Source organism: Takifugu rubripes, chromosome 13, assembly GCF_901000725.2.
Source record: "Takifugu rubripes chromosome 13, fTakRub1.2, whole genome shotgun sequence".
NCBI lineage: Eukaryota > Metazoa > Chordata > Actinopteri > Tetraodontiformes > Tetraodontidae > Takifugu > Takifugu rubripes.
This window is the reverse complement of record NC_042297.1, coordinates 8,246,605-8,258,613: the sequence shown is the minus strand read 5'-3', so window position 1 is coordinate 8,258,613 and position 12,009 is coordinate 8,246,605.

The following is a 12,009-nucleotide window of genomic DNA, read 5'->3' as shown; positions in this document are numbered from 1 at the left end:
TCTGCAGGTGTCATCTGGGTAAAGTTTCTCATGAGTTTTCACTCACTGTGGCATCTCTTCTTACAGGGCTGCTGTTCTGTGGGGACAGAGTAAAAACAGAGAAATGTTGAAACACTGCTGAATCTGTAGTTTTCCTTCATCATCCTGGCTTCAAAGTGACCTCCTGGTTTGTGATTTGTTAACTGTTTGAACCCATTTATGGTAAATCTAATCATTCTTTTTGATCCTTTTCTGATGCTCCATCTTACAGGGCATGTTTAAAAGGCTATCAGAGGAATTGGTGAAAATGATTGACCATTTAAATATCTAATAAGCCTCAACCATCATAATTTCATAAAATTATCTGACTTGTAAAAAAAAAAACCATTTGTTTCAGAGCCAAAGTGATCGCTGCACCCCAAACTCATGATGCCAACTCATAGTAGTTGCCTTGGTCCTGAAGTCTCTGCCCCTAATTACAGAGCAGCTGTAATTACAGAACCTGGATGGAGGAAAAAAGAAAGAAAACCTAAATCCAGCCCTTGTAAATTCAGGTTGCTGCCTTTTGATGGTACCTGTTCTTTTAGCCCTGAGAGGTGCAAATAATCCCATCAAAGTGAACAATGGCTGCACACCTGCCCCTGACACTTTTGCCCAATTACATGCAACCAAACATTAGGACCGCCTTCCCCCTCACTCTTGACATTGACTTTACATTATACCAACACTTAAGGCTCTTCAAATTATGAGGTTCTGTAACTGCTGTGCAACCCCTGAGCTGCTGAGGCAGTGCAAAAATATTAATCATGAACCACAAGACAGTGGCTGATATTCATCCCTAACCATGTCAGGAAAAAAAAAAAGATCTCTATTTTTATCCCCTATTTTTAAAACAAAACCATATTTGTGACCGGAATTTAAAAAAAAAAAAAAAATCAAAAAAGTGTGTTTTTAGTCAATCAATCATCCATAAAACATGTGTATCATATTATTCATATGTTGATCATTTGCATCCCGGGTGTTTGTGTTAATGAGATGACCTCAGGGGTGAAAGGTTAAGCTCTCTTCCAGTTGAGTTGTCAGCACAGCAGGCCTATTGTGCTTTAGAAGGCCATCTAAGAAGGAGTGGAGTGTGTTTCACACAGAAAAAAGAGACTTTGTTTATGTTCATGTATGCTTATGTGTGGGGACGTGTGAAAGTTGGTGTGTGTATGTGTGTGTGTGTGTGTGCACTGACTCATGGGTCACTGGGACTAAATGTTTCACTTAAAACGATCCCTGAAGTCGGTGCAGCATCCAACCAGTCAAGTGTTTATTAGATCTTGTACCACACCCACCTTCACATACAAAACAGCTGAATTAAAGCCTTTTAAACACACCTTCCTGCTTTAAAGTCGAAATAATCTGTTTAAAATGACATAGCCTTTTACTGTATTTGTATAAATAAGGCTTAAAATTAAAGTTGTCTTTAAAAGACTTAAGTCAGCATTTTAAGAGGTACAGGTTTAAGGGTTGACTTGTTTCTTGCAAAATAGCAGAAAAAACAAACAGACCATTTTGATCTTAACCTTATCAGCAGGTTCAACTTTGAGACCCCTGTTAAAGGGGTACAAAAGTGGTCAATCCCAAGACTCACCTGCTCCCGATTGTGGAGTTCACCGGAACTCGTCCTTGGGGCCACACGCAGGATTCACCCACGCTGCCTGGTTCAGAGTCGACAATCAACCCGAGATGTTACGTCTTTTTAAAAAGCTCCTTTATAGAAATGAACTTCGATATATTTCCCCCGATCTGAGCACCAACAATTCAGGACAGGTCTTATTGAATAGAGTGCTGCACCTTAGAGCGGCCCACCACACAGTCAATGGTGCCAGAGTCGACCTCCACGATGACGCTATGGTTCAGTGCCTGTTCAATTATCCAGCAAGCTACACCTCGCGTCGCCTTTACAGCGACAACGTACTTCTGCCTCCTTCTCACTACGTGAACCATCAATCAGAGGCCGAGCATTGGAACACTGAGGACAACTGAACTTATGTTGTCCTGTCAGTGCTGAAAAGTTCAGTGTATTAATGAAGTCTTTCAGGATGTCTCCTTGCATGTGCATATGTGTGCATTTTATAGGTACTGAAGGTTAAAGCATTTAGGCTGTGCAGATCTTATTGAAGACAGATGTGTTAGAATGACACCGTATTTCCTTTAATTCACAAGTTTCAGGATGTCAGGCAGAGCGCAGTTGATATTAATGTCTATCTTTACATAATTTGCCTTAAAAAAGGATTTAAAACTCATTTTCTTGCTCATAATGAACAACTTGATAGGCTCTCTGGCACATAAATTTCATAGCTGTATGAATTTACTGCTGGGGCCTCGGGCTGAAGGGGGCTTTTCAGACAAAGGTCAAAGTCGAGGACTTAAAAAGTTCTGTGTTGTGTGTCACAGCTGGAAATTAGGTTTTGGAATTTTTAGGAGTTTTTGAGTGTGTTGTAGGGCAGCCGGGCAGTGTGCGTGATGGGAGAATATTCCTGGAACAGGTTAAAAGAGGAGGGTCGAGTTTAAGGGCCTTCATGTAAATAGCTCTAAGCATAGAGCTTATTAGTCAGGGAAGCAAGTAAGCATTCATCAAAGTAAAAAGCAAGTTTGTTATGTCATAAATGCTACATAAATTTATTAAGTGCATATATTTGGTTTTTGCTGCACCCAATAACCCATAAATTCACACCCACCCACGTTCAAGCAAACAAGGCCATAGTGTTTGGCAGTTTTAACTGTGCATTGTTTCTGTGTCAGCCAGAAGCCAGTGTGTGTAACTGTTTCTGTCATGGCTGACAATTTGATAGTTTTTCACACTTTGCTTTGCCAAGGCTTCCCAGTTTTTTTTCTCCTCCACTCCCCATTTCCGCACTGAAGCCAACTGAGGTTTACAAATATTGAGCCCTAATCCTCGGGCCTCCGACAGCAGGGCCTGCTGTGTGGTGCTCAACAAATGACTGAGTGTTCATGAGTGAAATTAGTTCAGGGAGGCCTCGGTTTCCTCTCTCTGTTGATATAGGGGCAAATAAAAAACTGCGTGAATGCGGAGCCTGGCTCTGTCACTTATCCCAGCAAGGTGAACAGCCAGTGCTCAAGCTCAAGGCCAAGTGTGTATTATTCATATTTCTTCTGCCATTTTTATATTCTTGGAGCCAGCAAAACAACACAAGTCGACCTCTGAAGATACGTCAGCTAAGAGTGGGGCCAAAGATTGAAGAGAAGGCATTGTTGCATTTTCCAGGATTCATCCAATCTTCCAGGTAACGGTATCATGTTTCACACATTAAAAATATTAGATGGGCCCAGTGAGTGTGGGGCCGGCCTGCTGAGTTGAAAACATTTGGGCTCCATAACCAAATACAATCCACCAATTATGTTGCCCTTTCGTTGAACAGCAGTGAAAGGCAGATGCCCAGATCTGACACATTACTAGACACTATCACCTTTGCAGAAGGTTTCAACAGATGTTTCTGAGAGACCTGGTTCCCTTCTTGCACTCCCCCACGAGAGACCATCTGTGGTCCTTTGTGCGTGTGTGTGTGCGCGCGTTTGTATTTGTTTGATTTCAGGCCTGGGATTCACGGCAAGGTTGCACACAGGAGGAGGGAAGTTATGATGTTTTTTTTGTCTTCTGATACTGTATGTCCTGAACAATGTGTGCTCCAAAAAATAAATATTAATCTATGTTCAGACTTTGTTCCCAGCAGAGCGCTGTGTGTGTGTGTGAGTGTGTGTGTGTGTGTGTGTGTGTGTGTGTGTGTGTGTGTGTGTGTGTGTACTCTCTGGTGCACAGTGTGTTTCTGTTTCTGGATCAGGCCCAGATCCAGCCCCATTATCTCTCAGTGTCTTTGTATGTGCTGATTTATTTCAACAGTTCCCTTTCGGCCAAGCACTGGGTGCCTCCTCTTTGTCAGCTCCTGTGTGAACGCAGAAGCCTTTGACCACCTTTGACAGTGTGAATATTTTAGCTCCTTTTAATATGCAGCCTGAACTTTTATGTAAAGATGGGGGTGGGGGAGGGTTTGAGGGGATGAGTGGGGGAAGGGGTGTCGAGTGTAAAAGTTCCAAGAAATTGACATTGATGATATGAAGCCTCAGAGTGATAAAACACAAGAGGCTTCGCAAACTTTCTCCCTTTTATGTGTTTCTTGGTATTTGCAACAAATTCCTCCAGTGGTACATGAAGAGTTGTTGACTGTACATTTTCCTCTGTGGCCACAACAACCCAGCGAGCAGGTGCAGGAGTTTGATTTGGTGCCAACTGATGACACTGATGGTGTTCTGTCTTTGAAATTTCACAAAGTTGCAATTAAAATATTGCTTGTGGCGCATCGTCAGTGTATCGCCATGTTAAGTCGTGCTCGTATCGCGACGTAGATTAGCACATTTAAGACTTGGGACGGTTTTCGCTTCTTTGTGTTGCTCTCATACAAAATATTTTTGGGCTGAAATAGCAAAATTCAATTTCCCGGAATCGGTTATTCATCTATTCTTTCACTCATTACTCAGAGAAAAACAAATCGAAAAATGAACCTGACAGTGATTTCTCAGAGCTTTGGGCTCACAAAGATAGCAGGGACTCAAAGTTCAGCAGCTGGGAATTGTGATTTCTAGGAAGCAGCAGTTGGAGTCGCTAAGCAGTCGTTTGGGACCAACAGCAGCGCTCGACTCCTGGGTTGTTATTCTGACCGTGTTTGCTCAGCCTTGCTGACATATGTTTCACGACTTGAGACACTTGTGTTTTAATCTGCCCAACACTTTAAGATGTGGACACAGTCACTGGTTGGATTTATTAATCCAGCTGGTGTGTCTTGATGCCTCCCTACTCCCTCTCCCCTCCTGCGGCTTTCGTGCCCTTAGCTTTGATTTTATCTTCAAACCTGGTTTAGAAGCAGGAGACGTTAGGACCCTACCGCTCTCTGCCCAATGCAGTGACTATGAACATGGGCCCAGAATAGTGAGGCTTTTGGAATGTTGAGAGAAGACTGATGTCATGCAGAACAAACAGAACAAAGATCAGACAAATATGCTGTAACTATCTCACATTGGTGGTTTAACAAGTGTGCTCATTTTAAACTGGAACAACAATCCAAGCACTTTGTTCCAACAAGTTCGTAAACAGGAGCTGCTTTGACTGTTTGACCCATCTGAGCACCATTAGCATTTCTTTGGCTCCTACGGGACAACAACAATAACACAAACAGATATGTGGAGATTATATCAGAACAGACAGAAGACCTCTCAGACCAGACAAGATGGGCATAGGAGGGTGTGAGGAAAAGATCTTTATGAGAAGCAGGAGTTTGTGGGGGTTGACTGTGTCATACTAGGGCTAGGCCAATGGAGCGGAGAGGCCCTCATGCCCCCGCTGATCACAACAGGGGATTAATTATGTCAGCATAATAAGTACAAATGGTGATTTGAAGGTGGAATTAGCCCCCTGAGCGGAGGCTGCTGGAGCACGTAGTGGTGAGGAGGAGTGGGTGAAAATGGAGGGGGGGATTGTCCCAATTTGTCCCAGTCTGTCTGTGCACAGAGGCACAAGGGTGGAACCACGGGTGGGGCAGCTTGTTGTGTGAGTCGGACTGGCAGGCCAACTGGCTGGCAGGCTGACTGTCTGGGTGGGTGGTGGGGAGGGTTGGTCTGTCATTTCTGTTATGATTTTCATGGATGTCAGTCAGAACAAGGCTCTAGCTGAGCTGGAGGCCGACCAAAGCCCAATTTATCTCCAAGTGTTTTCTCTCTCAGCCGCGATCTTGTTACACCCTGGGACGGTCTGCCTTGTTCTAATTTTCACCATCCATTCAGATTTGTTTCTCCCCCAGCCAAATTTAATAAAGTCCCACACATTAAACACAATAAAAGTATTTCCTGCCTTGTTATGGGCGAGAAACCAAAGTTTTGGATTTAACTGCGCTTCAGATCCAGGTCATGATGCCCTGTGTCTCAGCCCAGAGGCACCATGACCAGCAGTGTACAATGTTCATCCTCAACCTCCCTGTTGTAATAGTTTCTGTCCCTGCTGGCTCTTTGCCCTCAGCACTTTCGTTGGCCGGCTCGCCGGCAATGCCACGTTCTGAGCGCAAAAAACGCAAACAAAATCTGCTGGACCAAATTGGAAGATATGTGGGAGTTACATCAATTGTTGTTGTGATCACACAAAAGGGTCTTTTTTGTAAAAATCTGTGAAGAGTTAGTTTTGAAAACAGGCAGAGCTGGACAGGAGATGCTGAAGTGTTCTGCTACAAGCTCCATTCACCACCAAGTCAAATTCAATCATCTACACGTATGAAAGCATTTGTCCCCATTAGCTCCACAGTTAATATTATGGTCTGCTGTAAGGGTATTCAGAAAAATGTTAAATAAAACTTTGCCTACTTTCAAACTGTTTAAGCATATTTTACTGTTTGTTTGTTGTTGGTGTTTATTTTTTTCTCTAAATGCACAATAAAGCACAACCAAAGTGACGTTTCCAAAAATATCAACTCTTCTAAAATAAATAAGGCTGCTTAAGTACTGAGCAGGGTTACCTCCCCAACATCTAAACAAAATACTGATGTACCTTGTTATGGTAAAGGAACAACCTTTTTTCTTAATTTAAAATGTGACGTGTGTAAAAACAAAGATTTTCAGTCCTGTAAAGAACGGTGTGTGTGTTTATGGCTGGGAACGGGGGAAGTGTTCGTCTGACCTGCTCGACGATGAGTTAGAGAACACAGAGATGGTACAGTTCATAAATCTGTGGCATTGACATTCTTACTTTACTGACAGTTTCCATATTTCCAAGAGCTAAATTCTACATCCAGCATAATCTTATTAAAGATGACTTCTTAGCCAAGCAGGCAAGTAAAATATTCATTAGAGGGAATTACAGCTCACCATATGTTTCTATACGCAGTATGTGGCCCAGGATAACAATATCCCAAAATAAGGATTATTTGATTTGACCCAAGACGATTAATAAGTCATGCAGTGCCCATATAAAACATCATTTAAAAAAAAAAAAAAAAAAAAAAACCCGGTTAATGTTCAAATGAGTTTGTGTTGTCCAAAGTTCAGGACACTCAATTTGTATTCACATAAAGCAAAGTAGCAGCAAAGTCCACGATGAGTTCAAAAATGTTTCTGTCGGAGTGGTCCTCTTAAACTCCTGAGAGGAATCATAAATTACTGACCACAAAATTCCAACAATGCCCTTTTTTGCATAAAAATTGACATCCCTACTTTGCATTCAAAGTTCCATATCGCTATGGGCATGTTATGCTGGTGTCCCTGGCTGGCCAGCCATGACTGATGACGCATATTGACTCACCCTGCCTTTTCCTCCTCTTCCCCAGGTGAGTAAGGCTCCATGTCACTTACTGGAACACTCTCCATAAGCACAATGGAGGTCTCACACATACACACACACACACACACACACACACGAGCACATAAATCGCTCAGGCCCTCACTAATGACTCAAAGGGTGGTTTTCCCCTCTAGACTCCCCATACCTCCCCATCAACACCCCCTGAAACCCAAAATAAGCTTCAGCATGCATTGCACCAGGTGCTCTTTAAAAACAGCAAAAGGTTTTAGAATAACATGAACATCGACAGTCAATGTCGTCATCGCCTGGATCAATGAGGAGGAAACAGATAGATGTGGTTTTATTAGGGTACCACAGGAATAATGTGAAAAACTGACACCTCCACCTCCTGGAGAGGATTTTAGCTGTTCCTCATTGGTGCTGCTTACTTGTAGAGTTTTCCATGTGCATGTAACACAGATACAATTTAATAACGAGGCAAAAAAATGCATATCGGACTGTTTCTTGGAAACCTTCCTCACAAAGAGACACATTGTTCTTCTGATATAGTCAGACCATTTCCTTCTTATTAAAGCTCTAGGCTTGTCTAATATTTACAGAAATGTTATGGCTTGACAACCCTCAATTAAACTTGTCATAACAGCGCCAGTCCCAAGGCGAGACAGGATCCTCAGGATGATGTCAGTTTTGTGGGGAGGAGAGGGAGGGCAGAGGCATGTAAACAGCTGTTCTGGGATTGTTTGCAGAAGGTCGAGCGTGTCATGTGTTTGTCATGTTGATCAGGATCACACAGCAAAATGCCATATCAGTGAAGCTTTCCCCCTTTACTATCAGTTTGCGGGTCAATTAACAGCAAAAGTCTGAAAAACAAAAACAAAAAGACAATATCACTTCTATAACTCAGTTCCACAAAAGAGCCATCTGAGGGATCGGATCTGAAACAAGCTGTTTCAAGGACACTAAACTATGAATCTATCCATTCTACTAAAACAAAACATGGGGGCGGAGAGAGGAGGAAGAACCTTCCTCTGTGATACTAAATTATTACAGGGATGTATGGAATAATGAAACCCCAGCCACATGTGTGGAGTGCTGCTTGAGTCTGTGTAAATGGATCTAGTCAGAGGTGAAGAGAAAACAAGTCTGACCCTGTGCACCGTACATTGGGGAGGTCAGCGTGTCTGTTTGGTTTTCAGAGTCTGGACCATGTGCTCTCTGAAAAGGGGACGGACCATGCTGACGTCGTAAATTACAAGGCAGGCATGGTTGACGGAGCCAGTCAGCATGTGTGCGTGTCTGTGTCTGTTCCTCTGCTTGTATGTGCATTTATGAGTGTGCTTGTACACGATGACGTGTGTGTTCTTTATTTCTTTAAAGGGTCTTTGACCTATCTTCTCACTCTTGTATAAACTGTAATGCTAATCCGAACTCTGATTCACAAATATGATTGAACATTCAGATGACGGGGCCCCTTAAATGCCATTTACTGGGCCCTGGCATGGTGATAATTGAAAATGTCAGTAAAAGTGCTTAGGAGAAATTCCAGCAGGATTATCGCCCCAGTAACAGGGACAGACACAGAGGTTGTCTCTGGAGAGCACAAAAGAACTTGTCTCCATATCATAAAACCTGCAGTGTTCCCCTATTTTTTAATGAAACTGCTGCTATGCCAGTCCTGAGAGAGGAGTTAAAGCATTTTTTTGGGTGGGAGGTACTGATGTGTTTGTTAGAAATGATGTGGTGGCAGGAGGGGGTGGAGGGGCTGTGGTAGTTCCCCTCCTCTCTCTCTCTCTCTCTCTCTCTTTTTGAAAGCCAGTGTTGTCGGTGCATCATATAAAAGAAGATATACAAGCGATTCACATGCAAATGTTGAGGGTGATTTAGAAAAGAGGGGGAGAAAGGGGAAATGTGCTATTGAAAGCCAGTGGTGGGATGGGCAAAAGGGGGAGTGGGGTGAGGAACGGGGTGATGGTAGGGAGAGATGAGTGTGTGTGTGTGTGTGGAGGGGGGGTCGCATTAAGCATTGGCGAGGGAGGTGTGAGGTGGCAGCAGTGTGAAACAGAGAGACATTTGTGTAATCTGGCTTTATGTATCACCACTTCTGAATAATAACATGAAAAAAGAGACTTACCTCATCTGCCTGGTGGAGCCAAGGCATAAATAAAAGGACAGAACAATGGAATTACTATTACCCCAGCCTCTGTGCTGAAGCTACATCACCAGTATTCTTTGGAGCCACTGGCAAGAAGATTAATGTTTTGTTAAATATCAGTGTGGGAGCATGTGAAGAGGGGAGTTGAGAGGGGGGGGGTTGCTTACTGGGTCTTCTAAACTTAGTCAGGCCTGGCTCTCTTTGTAATTATGCTGTGTTTCTACGGATGCGTCCCACACTCTCCTTTCCTTGCGTTGTTATGGTACCAGATGCATGTATTTGTCGAGAGGATTATGGGTAATGTTCCGTGGCGTCTGATTGGACATGTGCGGCTCGCCGTGCTCTGTTTTTCGTGATGCATTCCTTGGATGGCAGCCCTCGTGGCTAAATGTTCTATATTGTTGACTAAATGCACCCAGGCTGGCTCCTCTCTCAAATGGCTCAGTCGTCTCCTTCCGTGATTAGACCGTCTGCCTCGGAAAATATCTGCTGATCGCAAAATCCATGACTCATAACGTAATATAGTCCGTCTTTACATGTTTTTTCTTCAGCAGAAGAAGGAAAAAACATAAATGAGTTTCAAAACTTGTGTCCAGTCATTTACACCATGTAGAGATCATTATTTTAACAGTATGTGGACTCATATCTCCGTCTTTTAAATACTTGTTTTCAGTAGCATTGAGCTTCACAGTCCTCTGCTGTCATATATGACACGGCCCAGTGCAACTATAAAACAACCACCGTGACCACAATTTCCACAAGACTTTGCGCTCCTTGTTCACCTCAGCCACATTAAGATTCAAGAGTGTTTTTCTCTTGTGTCATTCTGTCTGTCGTACGTTCATTAGCACTTTAAAAAAAAAAATCTCAGTGTTTGTCTCACAAAATCTGAGTCATGTGTCTGTCAGTGTAAATTATAACCAGCACACATCTTCAAACACCCACGCAAGCATGCGTACAAACTGGAACTTAGTAGTGATGTCATTTTTGTGGCCAGGGGGGAGGGGGTGTTGTGCACACAATATTACACGCTGTCATAAATCTGCAGCCCCTGTAGCATTTATGGTGGCCTGTGATCTCGGCAGATAGGCATGTCCGGACACAACTGCCCTCCCTCCTGTGCCTCAGCTCTTTTCTCTGTGGCGTGTATTAAAGAAACAAAAGGTCAGAGGTGAACCTGGCCACATGACAACCGACTGACAGGCCCGGTTGCTAAGGGGAGAGGTGATGGGGTGCCGCGGACATAGGGTGACAAGGTGATGGCATGAGGTGACAGCGAAGTTACCAGGTGAGGATGAAAGTGAGTGACGGCAACTGGCCGACTCGCCCAAATCACCGTTGGTGCCTCATCTTCTTTGTCTGTCTTTCTTATCCTCATCCTCTTTCTCCATCCATCCACCTTGCACGTCTCTGTCTCACCAGCCATCACACACAGCCACATTTGAACTCTTCCCATCCAACTTTGACAGTTGGTTTGAGGGCATCTCTGTGTTCGTGCACAATTCTTGCACGATTCGTTTGCTTTTACTTCTGTTAGGTGCCCACTTTTAGGCACCATTTTCTGAATGTGTTTCTATGTGTGTGTGTGTGTGTGTGTGTGTGTGTGTGTGTGTTTAACTTTAGTTTACATCCTTCCTGTTTGCTCTCTTAGCTCTGAGTCACTGCATTGACGTGCTGAAACAGCCAAGTGGGAGGCACGCTCGCTGCTGTAGGCAGATCAGGAAAACCTGGGGGAGGAAATGAAAGGTACTCCCCTAATTTCATCCACCAGCAACCTCACACTGACTCAGCAACCAACCATGGAGTGTGTGTGTCTCTGTGCGTGTGCTCGTGGTACACAAGTGCTTACAGTTGTGTATATCTTCTCAGAAACTCAACCAATTGTGCCAAGTTTCACAAATTGTTTGAGATCAGTGGTCATATTTGATCAATCTGCAGTGCAGGGATGTGTGTTCACGGTGTCAGAGAAACATTCTTCAACCTGTTACGGGAATGTCTTTGACCCATGTGGCCTTTCACACACAGTATCTTCATCCTGTGTGCCAGGAAGGTGAGGAGAGACACAAAAGCAGCACTCATTGACTGGGTTAATAAGTATTCTGTCGGTCCCAGTCAGATGCTCTAATACACTGTCTGTGTGTTCACATCTTCAAAGAATTACTGTGACCTCATGTCTGCCCTACCCTGTGTGAACTAATGAATGACGGGATTGGGTGAAACCAGGAGGAACCATGTGTGGGAAGGTGTGCATGGTCACCTGTCCAAACTTCTAAATCTCACATCTCAAAATTCTTGAAGAATTCATTTACAGTCTTTGCTATTTACATACATTATCTCAAGGGAAAAGTCGTGATTTGTGTTGGTCTGGCTCAGTTGTCCCTCTGAGTCATACGTTGCCCGTCGCCAATCGTAATTCTATTAATTAGCTTCTCTGTTACAAAGTATCTTCTACTGTTATAAACTGCCGCATGCAAACATCTGTGAATTTCAAGGGTGATGAGACTATTGGGAACAAATTTCACCAAACACTTAA